At 46.5% G+C, this 12853-nt stretch overlaps 1 long non-coding RNA gene across 1 annotated transcript in view; it reads left to right on the top strand.

The window, feature by feature from the left end:
* Positions 1–12853, top strand: part of LOC129391597 (uncharacterized) — a 37912-nt gene that overhangs the window by 1483 nt on the left and 23576 nt on the right. Inside the window, exon 2 of the long non-coding RNA XR_008616011.1 lies at positions 7760–7838. This is a non-coding gene — a long non-coding RNA (uncharacterized lncRNA). The remainder of the gene's footprint in view (positions 1–7759; positions 7839–12853) is intronic.

Here is a 12853-nt window from a genome sequence, read left to right as displayed (position 1 = left end):
TGTGTGTGTGTCTGTGTGTGTGTGTCTGTGTGTGTGTCTGTGTGTGTGTGTCTGTGTGTGTGTCTGTGTGTGTGTGTCTGTGTGTCTGTGTGTGTCTGTGTGTGTGTGTGTGTGTACACGCCATCTAGTAACTGCTCCCCGAGTCACCATGCACAGTGCTCACCCCACTCTGCCCTGACCCGCCTCCGCTCAGCCAGTTTCCTCTCCAACCTCCTTACAGCTGCATCTACTCCGGCCTCTCTCTTTCCCCTCTCTGTTCCATCTCTTGCCAGCCATCTCAAGAAAATCTCGCGTCCTTTCCAAACCGACTGCCACATTTCTAGCTGACGGTTTCCTCCCATTCCTTTTCTGAGCCCCCTGCCACCACCAGCCCAGTGCTGGGGACTTTCAGAAGCTCTCAGCCCTCTATCATTGAGGGGAGATGCTGCAGCCCCCTGTAGGGAGGAGAGAGCTGCCACCTGGTCAGCATCGACACCTCCACCAGCCAGGATTCTCTCAGCAGGAGTGAGATCAAAACTTCACTCTGTCCCCTGCCGGGAGCTGAAGGCTGTGCCCTGGTGCACCGTCTCCCTCACCTGAGTTTCTGGACCTTGTACATGCAGGGTCCTCTACCTAGAATTCTCATTTTCCCACCTCGTCTTCGTTTATCTAACTCCTCTGCTAACTTCAAAACTCTTCCTAGACATCACCACCTCCAGGAAGCCTTCTCTGATCCCCAGACTGAGTCAGAGGTCTCCTCTGGACGCCCACAGCTACCTCAGTTTCTCCCATTAGCGCATTCAGGATACTGAATCATCATTGCCTGACTGTGAGGTCGTGAAGCCAGGCTTGTTCACCACACTATTTCCATGACCTGGCACGTAGGACACCCTCAACCGATTGCCGTTGTTGTTTAAATGAATGATGAAAATGCGATCTGCCCCCAGGGAAACAAACACGACTGTGTGTTTCTGGATGATTTTCCAGGAAGTTTCCCCAGTATACCCTCTGTTCCAGAGACAGCTAGAGTTTTCTGGCTCATGATGTATAAGTTCCCACAACAGTGGTGGAGGATGTGGCTGAGAATCCAGTGATGCTCTTTTCTGTCCAGTCTGGTGCCAAGGCTGTGCTCCTTACCTTAGCCCCTGCAGGATTAGCCAGAGCGCACGTGGCTCAGAGCTATCCACTGACTCCACGGGTGAAACCTCAGTGGGTTTAGGCAGGGACGGGTCAGGGGTCCAGTGGGGACCCAGAGTATTCTGTCCGCTAGGGCCATCGGGAGGCTGTCATATTATAGTTTGTCTCTTATAAACACCTTTGGAGAACCTACCATCATAGAGCATGGGGGTTTTGGTCCTAGGAGGATATTATTCTCTTGTACAACTGTATGATGGTTTCTGTCCATTGCTATCCAAATGTTGCCTTTTCTAGGGACCTTTAATGATATATTTTAACCTAAGAGCCATGAAAGAGCTTGGCAAGTTGTATTTTCCAAAGATGGAGATAGCTTCACTCCCATAAACTCTTCCTATAATGGGACTGACACTCCTTCCACTTAGAAGGGGGTCTGTGTCTCCTCCCTTGAATCTCTTTAGGGACTAGTGACTGTTTCAATCAATAGGGTGTAATGGAAATAAAGCTATGGGATATCCAAGACAAGATCATAAGAAAGGATACGGTTTTGTCCTGGAGTTCCCCCTCCCCCTCCCCCTTCCCCCCCATCTTCACTTCAGACCACAGCCATCTTGCTAGGAGGGAGCCCAAACCAGCCCATGCTGAGAGACCACCTAGTGGGGCCATGCTGGGAAGAACTGAGCCTACATCCAATAGTCGGCATCAACTGCTTGTCACGGGAATAAATGAGACTCGGGATGGTTCCAGCCGCAGGCTTCAAGTCTTCCAGCTGAGACCCCAGGCATCATAGAGCAGAGATGAACCATCCCTGCTGTGCCCTGGTCTGAATTCCCAGTCCCCAGAACCCATAAGCATATAAATGGTGGTTTTGCTGAGTTCTGGGGTAATTTGTTAATGCAGCCATAGTAACTGGAATGAGACTGGAGCACAAAAATATAGGGCAACTCAAAGAAATTGTAGATGCTGAACCCAAATCTGCTCCACCCAGCCCCGGTGGCTTCTCACAATCTGTGCTACTTGTTCCCTTACTGACACTGCTGGCTTTCCCCCATCCCAAGAGCACAGATGATGTCTTCAGTGTTAATGCCGAGGAGGCACTAAGTAGAGGGTGTGGCTACTGCCTTCCAAGTCAGAGGCTCATGGTTCAGATCTTTCATCTGCTACTTACAGCCTGTGTAACCTTGGGGTAAGATGTCACTTAACCTCTTTGAGCCTCACCTTTTTTGTGAGTAAAATGGGATTAAAATGCCTTCTTGCTGTAAGTATCAAAGGAAACAAGATATATAAGGGACCGAGAATGGCTCCCAGTAAGCGTTAAGGATCTGATCCAAGTTGGTTTTCCTCTCTTAATCCCCATTCAAAGCACCCCCTTCCAGAAGGGTCTCGATAATCAAACTGACAGCTTACAGCAATCGAGAGCTTTGTCGTGTAGTTTGGCATGGTTTAACATGCTTGACATAAATTGCATTTAACCCTCACAGCAACACCATGAGGTCTAGATACTATCATTATCTTTACAGATGAGAAAACAGAGGCACAAAGAGGTAAAGTCGTTGTATGAATGTCCTAGAGCTGCCATAACCAAGTACCACAAAGTGGGTGGTACTAGTTTAACAGAATAACAGAAATATTGTCTCATGGTTCTGGAGGCTAGAAGTCCAAGATAAGGTGTCAGCAGGCTTGGTTCCTTCTGGGGGCTGTGAGGGAGAATCTGTTCCCTGCCTCTCCCCTAGCTTTGGGTGGGTTGCTGGCAATATTTGGCAGCAAATTCCTTTGCTGTAGAAGCATCACTGTGATCTCTGCCTTCATCTTCATACAGCGTTCTCCCTGTGGGTGTCTGTGTCCAAACTTGCCCTTTTGATAAGGACACCAGTCACATTGAATTAGGAGCCCACCCTACCCCAGCGTGACCTCATCTTAATTATATCTGCGGTGACCCTGTTTCCAAATAAAGTCATGTTCTGAGAGACTGAGGGTTAGGAATTCAGCATATAAATGGGCAGGGGTGGGGAGCACAGTTGAGCACATAACCGATGACTTATCTAAGTTCACACGGTTAGTAAACAGTGGAGGTCAACTTCAAGTCCAGTTAGGCTGCCTCCAGCACGGGTGCTCCTGACCACACCACTGATAATGATCCGAATGCCCCGGAGGTGGATGAGGCAAAGGAATTCTGGGGAAGAAGACATTGCTTGCAGTCCCAGTTGTGCTGCCTTAGAAGCTCTCTGGCTTCCCAAGACCAGCCCCCATTCTGTTGGTGACTCAGAGGCAGCCTGGGAACACCGGGGGTGGCTTCACCAACAACTTTACCAGAGCACAAGAACAGTTCATTTGCTAAAGCAATTAAAAACATAATCTGTGCTATTAAATGCCTCCTCTATTTTTTTGCTCTGTGCATCCCCCAGCCTGCTGAGTTATATGCCTTCCCTAATCATTGCTGGCATGTCATCTCCCTCTTCAACTTCCATCCTTAGAGATGATGGGGATTCAAGACAGTTTGTTTTAATGTCAGGATCTACGTCTCTGATAATTATATACACACACCCCATTTTCGGGGAATTCACTGCTTGAATAAGAGGCTAGGTTGACAGCTCTGACATTCCAGCCCTCGCGTCAGCTGCAGATAGGGTGCATGCCAAGGGCACAGGTACCAGTCTCATCACTGTGGGAGTTCACTCGGAGCTGGCTTTCAGTAGCGTCAGATGACAGTCGCTACAGAGTCTGAACCAGAGATGTCAGTCCTTGACAGCCCAGACCGTGCAAGGAAAAATCACCCAACCCACCACACTGCCTTTTCCACAACACATACCATTTTGATATGTGAGAATGAAAAATGAGATGTACACATACAGAGGATACTCTGGTCCTCTTTTAATTGGAAGCATTTATTGTTGAGGCTATCATGGGGGTGTGAATGGAAAATATCACTAATTAAGTACCTACTATGTGTCAGGCACTGCTAGACCATTAACATTGTCTGAATTTTCATAATGGCCCTAAGAAGGCATATTTTATTGCCGTTTCTGGATGATTAAACTAAAGCATACAGAAGAGAAGGATCTAAGTAAGTTAGCTCAGCTGAATTGGATTTCAAAGCTATAATTTGACCTCTGTATGCCACTTTACACTTTTGATAATACCTTTTCATATAACTCCTTTTCCATGATCCTCTGAAGCAATTCTTGGTTTCATTCATACCTCCTTGGACCTTTCTTCATATTTCTCTTTCTGTCAAGGTTCTTCTCTGTTGTTTTATCATTAAATAACAATGCTCTGTAGGGATTTTCTATGTTCATTATCCTCACTACCCAAAACCCTCCCTAGAAGATCCCACCCAAACCAAATGGCTTCAACCTTTAGCCACAGGAAATAGTGACGTTATTTCTTGAATGAATAAATTTTTAAAATTAATCAACAAACAAATGAATAAATGAATGGAGGGATGGAGGGATGGATGGATGGAGAAATGGGCAGATAGATGGATGAGTTGGAATTGCTAGGCAATATTCCTAAGAAACTAATGACATGGTATAGGAGCAGAAATGTCCAGAACTAATGATACCCAGCTTAGTATTATACTGAGTTCTGAGCTATAAGGATTTCATTCTGTAACAAACATGGAAAGTACACCCCAGGTGAGCAGAGGAGAAAGGGAATTAGAATAGGCTTCCTGAATAAAGTGGAACCCAGGATGGGTCTGGAAGATGGAAAGAAATTGACAGATGCATATGGAAGGAAAGAGTATTCCAGGAAGAGAAACCGTTGAGATCCCTATACATCTATTCTCTCTATTTTACAGCGGAGGACACTGGGACTCGGGCAAGGTGAAGTGAGAGTCAGAATTCACTTGCCCAAAGCGACACAAAAAGTAACCAAAGTGACATGGGATTTAGACTCAAGTTTGGCAGTCCTGACAGCAGATTATTATGATTTGCAGATGACTGGAGAATGAGGAAATAGCTAAATATAAATCCCTCCTCAAGTTTGGATAAGAGGGTACTCATCTCTTACTGAGGGTCATGGTTTTTGGTTGAGTGTCCAGCCTCAAATGAGAGGCAAGCTGAGACTGGAACATCCAGCGGGAGGTGAGAGCAGGGGCTGAGGCAGAAGCTTGTGAGAGGGGGCATCCCATTAGCCCTGACACACTGTCCGACGGGGACAGGCAAATCTGGTCCCTACTGGGCAAGTCCGTTAGGTAAGTCAGATTCAGGATCAGGGGCTCGTGTGGAATAGAGAGACGGCCCTTACTGCTCTTGATCACCTACTGTGTTCCAGTTCTACATAAAACTCCCACTTATTGACCCTTCATTACGTACCTGGTGCTTTATTAAGCTCTTTATGAGGAAGCATCTATTATAAACATCTCCGTCGTACAGATGAGGAAACTGAGGATCAAGGGAAGTTACTGGCCCAAAGTCACATAGCTTATTAGTGGTGAGGTGTACAACTGGAGTAGGTATGTCTGATTCCAGGGCCTAAAGACTGTTTGCCTGCATCAGAATAGTTAATCTTCTTACCTGCCCAATGGCATTCATCTCACCACCCCACCCCCACCTTTACAGAGGAGGAAACTGAGGTTCAGAGAGATACAGCGAGCTACAAACTGTTACACAGCAGTGGGAAGACAAATTTGAACTCGGGTCTCAACTTCAAACTTTGCCCTTTACATTAATGCAGCTTCTGTTTATATGCAATAAACCCACTGCTGTGGAGGGAAGTGGTGAAGGTATGGGACCAGGGTGACTCTTTCTGTCTGGATGGAAGCAGGTGATGTATCTAGATCAGTGGTTCTCAACCAGGGAGAGTTTTGCTCCCCTAGGGGACATTTGGCAATATCTGGAGACAATTTTCGTTGTCACAACTGGGATAGGGGAGGAAAGACTACTGGCATCTGTGGGTCGAGGCCAAGGATGCTGCTAAACAGCCTGCAATGCACAGGATGGTCCATCGCAACAAAGAATCATCCAGCCCAAATGTCAGTAGTGCCAAGGTTGAGAAAACCCAATCTAGACCCTTGGTGAGTGACTTGGGGTTTAGGATTTAGCCATGTTCTTGGGGTTCCAACCATAGTGAGAAGGAGGTATGCGTTGGAGATAAAGGCAAAGGCAAGGCTTTGGGCCAGAAAGAGGAGAGAGATGCTCGACATCTCGCCAGCTGTGTGACCTTGGGCATGTGACCTCACCTCTCTGCATCTCAATTTCCTTGCCTGTGAAATGGAGAAGGTAATACCTACTTCTTGGATGGTTGTGAGGTGGAAATGAGTTCACAGTGGTTCTCAAACTTGAGCATGCTTCAACATCCCTGGAAGGCTGGTGACAACACAGATTGCTAGGCCCCAGAGTTTCTGATTCAGTAGATCTGGGGTTGGGACTCAAGAATTTGCATCTCTAATGCATTCCCAGGTGATGGTGCTGTTGGACCAGGGACTGCTTTCTGAGACCCAATACGTTAATTCCTATGAAGAAGTTAACAGGGCTTCCCTGGTGGCGCAGTGGTTGGGAATCCGCCTGCCAATGCAGGGGACACGGATTAGAGCCCTGGTCCGGGAAGGTCCCACATGCTGCGGAGCAACTGAGCCCGTGCGCCACAACTACTGAGCCTGCGCTCTAGGGCCCGTGAGCCACATCTACTGAGCCTGCGGAGCAACTGAGCCTGTGCACCACAACTACTGAGCCTGCACTCCAGGGCCCGTGAGCCACGACTACTGAGCCTGCGAGCTACAACTACTGAGCTCGCATGCCACAACTACTGAAGCCCGCACGCCTAGAGCCCATGCTCCACAACAAGAGAAGCCACCGCAATGTGAAGCCCATGCACTGCAACGAAGAGTAGGCCCCGCTCGCCGCAACTAGAGAAAGCCTGCGCGCAGCAACAAAGACCCGATGCAGCCAAAAAAAAAAAAAAAAGAAAAAGTTAACACAGCGCCCAGCGTATAGTAAGTGCTCAATAAATTACTGGCTGTCATTGCCAGCTTCATCATCACTGTCATCATCATCATCTCCATTGCATGATCCTGCAGGCTCAGAACTTTCTGGAAAGGTATCTGGATCTTGCTAGCAGCAAAGGTGACAGGAATCAGGACAGGCATGGTGGGAGTGTGTGACTTTATGTCCCCTGCTATGTTCCCTGTAGGGAAGGGAAGAGGAAAGAGGGTATTAAAAATCCTGTTCAGAGTGACACCTCCTGAGCCAATGAGGGTGAGCATAGGGGGCTGGGAATGCAGAGGGTGTGAGTCAGAGGATCCAGCTGTAGTGAAGCAGGGTCATAGCAGTCTACAGCGCTGGGGCTCTCTACAGGGCTCTGGCAGAGCTGAATTTGAATTCTGGTCTGTCTTCTCCCTGGCTCTGTGACCCTGGATAAGCCACTTACCCTCTCTGTTCCTCAGTTTCCTTGGCAAAATGAGAATGATACTAATGGTTTCTACCTTCCAGAGTTACTTTTGCAAATTAAATAAGATATTTATGGAACGTGTTTAGCATGTAGCACTCAAGATCTGAACTCTGTTGTTCGTCTCCCACCCTCCTGGTGCCCTGAGAATAGAAAACACTAAGATCCTTGACTTCCTGGCCTCAGGATCCGAGACTCATTCTGGAAGCCAGAGCTCTGTGTCTGCGGATCATTTTTAATTTCTTTGCATTTTCCTCAGGGCACCTGCCTCTTTGGATGAAGATTTGAATTATTACCTCCTAGAGCCCATAATATACCTCACCTCTCTACAGACAAAGGTAAATATAATTAAAAAGTGATTATAATCTGGGACTACTTTCATAAGCTTTGCTAGACCTAATTATACAGTGAGCGCAGGTCTCTGGGCATCAAATCCTTCCTAGATGGAGCTTACTGACACTGTCAGCTGCGTGCTGGTTGAGAAGGGGTGAGATTTGTGCTGTTGGCGTCAGGGTCTGAGCTGCAGGAGGGGCACTGACCCGGGGCGAGCCATGTCTGGGCTTCAGAGATGCTCTTGGTCCTGTGTTTGTTCATCCAAGGAGCATTTATTAAGCATCATGCATGGGTCAGCTCCTGCTCTCAGGTCTTATTAAGGGAGAGGGGCTTGTCAGTAAAAGCAGAGTGATAAATTCATAAAAGGGCATTGATTTACTAAAGAGGATATAGAGATGGCAAATAAGCACATGAAAAGACGCTCCACATCATTAGCCATTAGAGGAAAGCAAATTAAAACCACAGTGATATATCACTACACACCTGTCAGAATGGCTGAAATTTAAAAAAAAAATAGTGACAACACCCAGTGCTGGCAAAGATGTGGAGAAATTGGATCTCTCGTACATTGCTGGTGGGAGTGTAAAATGGGACAGACACTCTGGAAAGCAATTTTGCAGCTCCTTATAAAATATGCAAATATCATAAGACCCAGCAATCACACTGGGCGTTTGTCCCAGAGAAATGAAAATTTATGTCCACGCAAAAACCTGCACATGCATGTTTATAGCAGTTTTATTCGTACTAGCCAAAAACTAGAAACAACAAGATGTCCTTCAGTGAGTGAACGGTTAAACTAACTGTGGTACGTCCACACATGAAACACCACTCGGTAACAAAAAGGAAAGAACTGTTGATACCTGGAACAACCTGGATGAATCTATAGGGAACTATGCCTGGGGGTGGGGGGTAGCCAACTGCAAATATTACTGTATAATTTCATTTATAATGTTCTTGAACGCTAAAATTATAGAAATGGAGAACAGATGAGTGGTTACCAGGGGCTAAGGAGGAGGTGGGTGTGGGAGGGAAGTGGGTGTGACCATAAATGGGTGACAGGAGGGACCCTTGTGGTGATGCATCAATTCTGTATCTTGATTGTATCGACGTTAACATCCAGGCTGTGACATTGTACTCTAGTTTTGCAAGATGTTACCACTGGGGGAAACTGGGTAGAGGGTGAATGGGATCTCTGTATTATTTCTTACCACTGCACGTGAATTTACAGCTCTCTCAAAATTAAAATTTTAATTTTTTTCAAAGAGCATTGTCTCCCTACCTAAAACCATCCAAAGTGTCCTACTGACGTTGTAATAAAATCCAAACTCTCATCTTGGCCTACAGACCCCACTGACCCCCCAAATCATCCCACGATGCCGCATTCTCCAGAAGACTCTAGCCACCCCAGGAAGCTTTCATTTTTGTCTCTCATATGATTTCAAACCTCCCTCTATGGTGTTTCCTCTCTGTGGACTATTTTTTCCCCACTTCTTTTCTTTTCAGCTCCTTCACATCATTTGGATTTCAGCTTAAATGTCACCTCCTCATGAAAGCCTTCCTTGATTTCCTCCAAAGCAGACTCCTCCACAAGTTTTCTTTCCCTGTCCCTTTTGCTTTGCTTTTTTTCATAGCACTTCGAGTAATTTATAATTATTAGTGTGTTTCCTGGTTTACTTACTTTATTTAGTCTTTTCTGTTAGACTCTAACCTCCTTGAGGGCAGGGACCACATCAGCCGTGCTTATTAGTGCCTCCCCAGAGTCAACTGAGTAACCAGTACATAGAGGAGACTCTGTAAGTATTTGCAAGCAGAAGGAGGGGAGGAAGAGAGAACAGCAGGGAAGGAAGGAGGGAGGAAGGATGGAAAAAAATGAGAGAGGAAGAGAGAGAGAAAAAAAGGGGGATTGGAAGGAGGGCAGGGTGGGTTTGGGAGATGGCAGGGAGACGGCATCAGTGAGACTTTGGCTGTGGGTGAAGACAGGGAGGAAAAGTCTGATGACACCTGGTTTTGGCTTAAGCATCCTGGGGTTTTGGCTTAAGCATCCTGGCAAATGCAGGGACCATTCATCCTTCCGGAGGAAGGAAAGTGTTTATGACGGGAGAAAGGGGAGAAGTTTGAGTTCATTTCCAATGTGTTGATTTCCTTCATGCCCCTGTCTCCTCATATCCTTCTTTACTTATTTATTTTTTAAATATTTGTTTAGCTACGCTGGGTCTTAGTGGCGGCACGCAGGATCTTTGTTGCCGCGTGCAGGATATTCGTTGCAGCATGAGAACTCTTAGTTGTGGCATGTGAGATCTAGTTGCCTGACCGGGGATTGAACCCAGGCCCCCTACGTTGGGAACGTGGAGCCTTAGCCACTGGACCACCAGGGAAGTCCCTCCCCATATCCTTCTGCAACTGGTTATCTTGGGTATACAGAGGAGCCGTCTTACCAAACCCATGTAGGGCCAGTAATTCAGTGAATCAAAAGGAACGTGGTTAAAACTGAGAATGAAAATGATAATTTCCTTAACACTTGTTTTTTTTTTTTTTAATTCAAAGACGTGGGCATAGATTCACTAACCTTATGACAGAAGGGAAGGCTTTTTTCCTGAGTATGTTTTTGCTATTAGAGCTTCCTATAATTTCTCTTGCAAAGCCACCACTGGGTGCTGTGCATTGACTCTGAACCTTCAGTCACCTCCCACACCTAATTTGATAGCAGGATTTTTTTTTCCCCAGGAACTCTCCTTTTCACTGAGTTTTTGTATAGCATTGAGTTTCCTATTCATAGCAACATTTTATTTTCTTTTCACACTACATTTAGTGTAATCGGTTTACTTAATTAAATTGTATAATTATAATAACAAGTACAACTGGCATAAACAGGTTTGGGAATAGACACAACTGACTTGGAGGAAGCGTACAACTCGGCAGGGGGGTTGCCAAGTGTCCCATCGAATGAGAATCGTGTCTGTAGCCATCACTGGGTGGTGGGCATCCCTTGTCATGTTTAGTGGAGAGAATAAGTGTCTGTAAACATGGCAAGTTGGTTAAGAGGAAGTTGGCTAAGATTCCATTAGGTATTTACTTAAACGCATAGTTAATATAAACCTCGCACCTGGTTTCTGCCCAGAGCTGGAGCTAGAGCAGATCTTTCCAGAACCTTCAAGCTGTGAGGTCTGCATGTCAACAACTTTTTACAAAAGCAGCCAGGATCCCCTTTGCTACTATCCCTGATGTTTGTATATATAAAATAGAAGTCTGATTTCCAGTATCCCCAAAACTCAAAGGATAGTCAAGTTCCTCCCTCCTGAGAAGCCCGAGGCAGCCCATTAAAGGGCAGTGACTCAGACACTGAGATCAGGTAGATGGGATTTGAATCCCGACTCAACTGTTTATTGGCTGTGTCTTCCTGATCAAGTGACTTAAACTTCCAGAGCCTCAGTTTCCTCATGTGTAAAACAGGAGTTAACATGAATGTATGTGAAATGCCACATTTAAGTGCAGCGCATAGTAGGTGCCTCATAAATAGTAGTTGCTATTATGATTATCATTGAAATCTGGGAGAGGGGCTTCCCTGGTGGTGCAGTAGTTATGAATCCACCTGCCAATGCAGGGGACACAGGTTCGAGCCCTGGTCCAGGAAGATCCCACATGCCGCGGAGCAAATGAGCCTGTGTGCCACAACTACTGAGCCTGCGCTCTAGAGCCCGTGAGCCACAACTACTGAGCCCATGCGCCACAACTACTGAAGCCCACACGCCTAGAGCTCGTGCTCCGCAACAACGGAAGCCACGGCAATGAGAAACCCGCACACTGCAACGAAGAGTAGCCCCTGCTCACCACAACTAGAGAAAGCCCATGCGCAGCAGGAAAGACCCAGTGCAGCCAAAAAATAATAATAAATGAATGAATGAATAAATGAATGAATGAATGAAATCTGGAAGAGGTAGGCAGCCCACCCAACAGCCTCTGGTCGTGCAACAAATAAATGTTGCTTTTATGTCCTAGAGAGGGAAAAAGCAATTTCCATTTGCTCTCCCACTTGAGTTGATTGCCGTTTCCTTCTGATTAATATTTATGAGACTGGCTTTGTGCCTTTTCAGGGAAAGGGCCCTGTTTGATGAGCAGAGGTTCATAAATCTTTATGGTAATTCTCCTCCCCCCTGCTCCACTGCCCCTAGAAGCAAAGATAGCTGAAACAAGGCATCCATGAGTTTAATGGGTAGGAGACACTGCCCATAGAGAAAGCTGGTATGAAAAACCTCTGTGGGAGATGTGCTGGGGGAAACTAGGGCCTCGGACTCCTGGGATATCAGGGTTAGAGGATCCTCAGAGGTTGTCAGGTCTGATTTGCCAGCCCAGCATTGATTCTACCTGCTCTGGTCACACCACTCTGATTTTCACTGGGGAGCCATCATTCCCCACCTGCAGGGGGAGTCCAAGTTCTAGGTCTGGTCAGTCAGCATAGTCCAGCCTCCTTCTCCACAGTGATTGGCTCATAATGGGCCCATGACTCAAGCTGGCCCAATCAGAATGAATCTTGGGACTCTCTTACAAAAGAGGTGCTGCTAAGCTGGGAGAATGTCAGTTTGGGAGTGCCAGAGGTGATTCCCTGGAGGGTGCCTTCCCAAGAAGCAAACCAAAACAGAACCTTGGGAAGACAGAAACAGCTACATCTTGATGATGTTGTTTGAGTCCTGGATGCAGCTGTGCCTGAAGTCCTCCTCCCTAAACTTCAGTTATGTGAACCAATAAATGATTATTATTGCGTTAAGTCAATTGGATTTGGCTTCTGTCACTTACAATCAAGAGAATCCTATGACTTTTTACCCCTTTGTTGGATAGATAAGAATATTGAAGCCCAAAGAAAGGATGTGACCTGCCCGAGGACACAGAGCAAACTTGTGGGGAAATCCAGTGTGGGTTGATTTTTGTATTTTATGTTTTTTTTTTTTTTTTTGTGGTATGCGGGCCTCCCTCTGTTGTGGCCTCTCCCGTTGCGGAGCACAGGCTCCGGACGCGCAGGCTCAGC

Source organism: Physeter macrocephalus, chromosome 19, assembly GCF_002837175.3.
Source record: "Physeter macrocephalus isolate SW-GA chromosome 19, ASM283717v5, whole genome shotgun sequence".
Classification (NCBI taxonomy): domain Eukaryota; kingdom Metazoa; phylum Chordata; class Mammalia; order Artiodactyla; family Physeteridae; genus Physeter; species Physeter macrocephalus.
The sequence above is the reverse complement of the archived record's forward strand: the minus strand, read 5'-3'. Positions and strand labels throughout refer to the sequence as shown.